Source organism: Heloderma suspectum, chromosome 4, assembly GCF_057233095.1.
Source record: "Heloderma suspectum isolate Gila_16-S chromosome 4, 16-S_ref, whole genome shotgun sequence".
Classification (NCBI taxonomy): domain Eukaryota; kingdom Metazoa; phylum Chordata; class Lepidosauria; order Squamata; family Helodermatidae; genus Heloderma; species Heloderma suspectum.
The window spans coordinates 72,196,633-72,202,632 of record NC_139461.1 but is presented as its reverse complement, the minus strand read 5'-3'; positions in this window follow the sequence as shown (position 1 = coordinate 72,202,632).

Sequence of the window (6,000 nt, the reverse complement as noted above, 5' to 3'; positions counted from 1 at the left end):
CAAACCCTGTCAAACACGGTTCAGGATCACCTTGAAGAGTCTGGATTTAGACATGTCAGCTGATCCTGTATGAGAGAACAAATTCTTGCATTTTATCCCAGGTCTTTGTAAAAATAAAACTGGCTGAAAGCTTGTGCTTCTATTTAAAATGGATTCCTTATGTGATCCCTGTGAAAATAATGCCACCAGGGACTGGAACTGCCTGGTCCATACAGCAAAGATTCTTTGGGAAGTTATGCTAGATGAATAACTTCAGAGATATTTCACTATAGAGATGCAACTCCATGCTCTGAGTAGCTCCCATTGAGCTCTGTAGAAAAATGCAGCTCAATCTGGGTTGTATGAGAGAGTGGTGATTTTCACTTGCAGTATGCACCTGCTAGCTGAAAGTGATTTTTTGCATTAATCTTCTGCACTAATAAGGCGGATGGTGGCCATCTTGATAGATTACTTGTAGTCCAGTATGGTAGATGACATAAACTTGAATGGATGTTGATGGCTTTGGGGCTTCATGAGTGTAGAGACCTAAGTATGTGATAAGCTAGGGATAGACAGCCTGGTACCCTTCAGATGTTTTGGACTAAATCTCCCATAAGCCCCAAACAAGCATAGCCCAGAGTCAGGGATTATGGGAGTTACAGTCCAAAGTATCTAGAATGCACCTGTTACAGCTGATTGGATTCCTGGCTGAAAACAGGGTTGTTTGCTTTGTCTGGAGACGGTGTTTATAGCTTTAAATGCTCTGTGGGAGGGAAACAGATTCTGCCCCTCTTGCTCCATTCTGCCACCCGGCCCATTGCCCATCGTCCTCTCCTTCCTACTGTGGGGCAAAATTAGAGTCCTTCTGGTCCCATCAGGCAGGAGGAGTGTGTGGGTGAGTCAGTTGATAGATGAGCAGTATGGAAAGTGTAGAGGATGTGTCTTGCCATGGTACCTCAGAGCATTAAAAAATATAGACACAGATTCCAGGTATGGAGTTTGCTACTAGAGCCATGCTAAAAATTGCTCTCACATTTGTTTTGACCATTCTCATTCAATGTGATAGAAAAGAAATTGCTTTAGAAAAGAAATTCAATGGTGAAGAAAAATTCAGATAAATTCTCATGGGCTGGGTTTGCATTTGGGTTTCTTGAGCTTACCTTACTCCGGTGGTGGCTGAGGAGTGTGTATGAGTGCCCCGTCTTTCATTGTACAATCATTTCTCTGGCAGGCTGTAGCCTCCTTGGCTTCCTGCACTTCAATTAAAGCCCAAGGGAATATGTAAGTCCTCCCATAGGGCTTTTTCACATCAGGAAGTGCAGGCAGCCTGAGAGGCTGCAAGGCAATGGAGAAATGTGTAATAGAAAGAACACACACATACAGCACCCTTGGTCACCTCACAGTGAATTAGGTCAGCTCAGAAACACCACAAAAATAAATATAAAACTCCCTGAGAATGAGGAAGAACAGTGGAAGCTCCTTTCATGGAAAAAGAAAACTTTCAGGAACTTGGAGGACAGATTTTGGTTCAGCACTAGCTCCAACTCTTTCCTGGAGCTAGACAAAGCACTGCCCCCCTCACATCAGCATTGTGGAGGATTCCAAATTGGGAACAGGCTGCCAACATAGTTGGTGCTGCTGCTGCCACCTGTAGTGGTATCACACACACACACAACCTGAAGCTGTGCTACAACCCCTTCCAATGGTGAGCCCTCCCTATGAGAAACTATTGAGCATTTCTCCTCCCCCTGGATAAATTTGGTGAAATTGTCCCACCAATTTCTCTGTTCACAAATAGGGTGGAGAATTTTGAGAGGCCATTTGTGCACAGTTCAATTTGCAAACCTGTTTGCAAAAAGGATTGATGATGCATGGGAAGCCTTTAGAAGCTTCATTTTTAAAAAAAGAGTTTCTCTTTTAATAATAGTTTATAAAATTACTACAAATAATTAAATCCAGAATGTTTAGAAGTTATACTGTTACCGATTCAGATCATGTAAAGCATATCAATCAAATAAAGAATATCAGTTATGAGAAATTCCGCATTACCTGGCTGTGTGTGATTCTGGCAGAAATTAGGAAGGCGAGGAGTGGTGGGGAGAGGAGAAAAAGGTTGGGGCTGAGGGAGGAGAACCAAAGACAGCTGATCTATCCCCAAGGAAAAGCAGTCGTATGCATGTTTAGACAGAAACAAATCCGATAACTCCCAGAATTCCCCAGCTAGCCAGCCATACTAGCTGGGGAATTTGGGGGCATTGTAGGACTTTTTTCTGCCTAAATATGCATAAGATTGCACCCTAAAACATGGCAATGGTCAGTGCTACTTTAGCACCAGCCGTATCTGAATAGTGAATGCCTCTGTGTTCATATGAGTTTCCACCTCTGCCCAGCAGACTGTATTAGTACACCTTAAGATCTGCCCTTGCACTGTCTTCAGTTTGCTCATGACAAATCTGAATGTACGCAGTAGCACAGCCTTCCCCAACCTAACCCCATCCAGATGTTTAGGACTGCCATCACCCCCAGTTAGCAGACCTGTTGGCATGCTTGCTGGGGATGATTGGAGTTGTAGTCCAACACATCTGGAAGGTGCCAGGCTGGAGAAGGCTGCATTAGCAATAGTATTTCTTTCAGTAGACCATAAGCAACATTCCCTATGATATGGTACGGAACATTTCGCTGCTTCTCCATAATTAAAATAACCTGTCATTTAAAAGCACAATCATGTTTGTTAAACAGTTTTTGAAAAAACATTGTTAATGGCAAAGTGTTTGTGTGTGTCATTAATCTGCACATTTCCTGCACATTTACCAATCAATATATCTGGTTGTTCCAACTCAAATACAATTTCATCTCTTCTCTGTTTTGCTGAGATAGTCTAGTTGAACTAAATCATATAGTGGAAAGGGAATATTTCACGCTGCGTCTTCACATTTGAAGACTACAAACGATACCAAAAATCAGTACCATAACTTATGTATAGCTAGTGCTTTGACTTTAATCTCTTTGACTTTTATCTCCAGTGTTGACTCGTGCTACTATAAATAGAATTTAAACTATTGTATAAGGAATTCCATGCTGTTATAAAATGGGGATTTGATTTGACTTTGTTTAACTACACTAAAGACTTCTTTGTTTCTGGCTTAACACAGACCTTCTATTATTTCCATATTTGTTGTAAGTAGATTCTCTTTTAGACATGTAGAAACGCTGCTGCTTCAGGAGGTTGTGATGGCCTTTCTCTTTGATCCATAATCAAGGAAGCTAGAAGATCTGTATTTTATGTTATTTTATTTTTTGCCTTGGGTTTTCTCAGATTTGTTTTCTAGGGCTATCTTTGCAACTTGTCTGGCAAATTGGTGTATGTGTTATTTCTTTACAATTTGTGGCGGAAGAGAGATGGCCTTTCCTGTTGTGTAATTATTGATTTGGGGGGTTGTGATTCCTTTCCAGATATTTAATCTTAAACATGACATGTAAGTAACATATACATTGAATTTTGTACTCTGTATGTGCACTCAGGTTCCTAACTCAGTCAAAAGGTATATGGATTCCAGAAAATAATCCGATCTTTCCCTATTCCCTCCTTATGAATTTGTGAGGTGCTGCTTTAGGTATGACTCTTTTTAGAACATTGTTCCAGTGAGCCATTTTAAGCTGTGGGTGGGAAGGACACCCTGATGATTTTAAGCTGTGCAGGGAAGGGGAAAGGGGAACATCCTGATAAGAGGGTAACTAGAATCATAGAATCATAGAATACTAGGGTTGGAAGGGGCCTACAAGGCCATCGAGTCCAACCCCCTGCTCAATGCAGGAATCCAAGTCAGAGCATCTAGAGCAAAATAATGATGTCTCATTAGCTGACTAAGTTCGTGCTTGTCCCATATCTGGAGATAAGCATCCTGGAAGCAAAGATAAACAGGATCCTTTTGACTCTCCAAATGGTTACATGAATATGAATGAGGGATCACAGGATTGTATCCAATGTTACTGTAGCAGACAAAGTGCGAGAAGTGTTGTGTTAGCAGAGCAAGAAGCACAATTTGCCCAAGCAGCACCTACCCTAATGAAGTTGCAGTGAGCTGTGCAAGGGCTGGTGCAATGGTTTGTGGGAGAAGCAGCACAACTCGCGCAACTGGCATCAAAGTATTGGATTGGACACTTGCGCAAAGAAGAAAACTGGGTTTCCACAAAGAGTAGAAGAGCCTTCCCCAACCTGGTGCCCTCCAGATGTGTTGGACTACAATTCCCAAATGACTCCAGCCAGCTGAATGCAGGATTCTGGGAATTGTAGACCAATACATCTGAAGGGGAAGGTTGGGGAAGGCTGCAGTAGAAGCTTTGTGCTGGCAGAATGACACCACTGTCATTCTCCCACTAACCATCTGAAGTGGTACAGTCCATTCTACAACCCCAGAATACTGCCTCCTCATTTCACTGCATGTGTAGAACAGGCTCAAGTGCTGCATGGGCCTTACAAATGGAAGAATTCTGCAAGTGGTGCATGTTTTGCATGGTTGCAGTCTTGCTGGTCTCCTCTCATGAGGCAGACATCTGGGTTTCATCTCCAGCCAGATGTGCTGAGCTGAGGCTGCTCCATGATTTCGGAAGCCTCATCCTCTGTCTCAGCAGCAGAGGCCCACTGTTTTCTCCACCCCACAGTGTCCTAACGGCTCCTCTCACTACTTCCTCTGCCTTCAAAGCACAACAACGTTGAACTGTTGGTCATTAAGTCACAAAACTGCAAGAGTATATCACCAGGCAATTATTTTTGTTTGCTGATGCAGACCAAATCTTTTACTGAAAGCGTTCAGAAACTAAATATGACAAGTCAGGGTTCTGAACTAGAGGCATGGGTGGCAAGAATGCTCCACACTTACACAGATGCTTTTGCTAGCTGTCAGTGGTATTTTTGCTACGTTTGTTAAATGGATAATGGTTAGTGTCATAACAAAGATCAGCCATCATGTTATGACATTTATCTTCATAAGTGAGGAGAGGAAGGGCATCGGCAAGTTATTCCATTGCTTGCCATGAGACGATTACTGTCATAGGAGATAAATCAGTATCTACAGTACGTGAAATAAGATACACCATCCAAAGCATGGGCATACCCTGTAATGCACTGGTTTGCTGTGTGTTGCAAGCCAGTGCATTATCCACAAATGTACAGCTGTGAGCTACTCATGTAAGTTCTCAAGCAGGGATAAAAGTCACGTCCTTTTCTTTCTTTTTTTAAGTCAAGGTATATTGGTTGTATCATCAGTTCAGCTCTTTACCTGTTCACATTTCTTCCAACCTTTAAACTGTGTTATTTATTATAGGAATGAAGACCATCAACATATATCATCCTAAATATCCCACACAGGGACTTGAAACCTCTGGCCATTTCTCTGTACCAAGCTCTTGGTATTGAATAGTGTCTGGCACATAAAACATAGATAAGGGCTGCATGTCTTGGGAAGAGACCCACTTATGGCCAGTGAAGTGGGGGACTGGCATTGGGGGAAAGGGTTAACTGCCCCCTTTCCCTGTGCTATAGTCCTGATCAAGATCAGTGCCTCTGTGGCTATTTTTAAATTACTGTAATTAAATTTAAATGAAAACGTGGAAATGTGATCAGGCATTTAATGTATCTTCTAATTTGACTCCAAGATCAGGAGCTCAAGGAAGCAGCAAGTGTCTTTTGTAGCCTGGGTGGAAGCTGTACTCTCTCCAGCCAGGTCAAGGAGTTCTCGCTTTTGGGACAACTCTTTGCTACTTGTCAGCTAGAAAAATAAATAAAACAAAGTTCAAAATAGAAACCATCATTATTGTGATAAACAAAGTTATTATAGCATTTAAGCTAATTCACATTAGTGTGAAGGGGCCTTATATGTGTACATATGTAGATGAATAGGGCTTCTCCATGCAAGAGGGAATCTTGGGATAATTAGGATTTGTTTATTTTTATTTATTACATTTCTATACTGCCAAACAGCTGACGCTCTCTAGGCAGTTCACAAGAATTAAAACCATAAG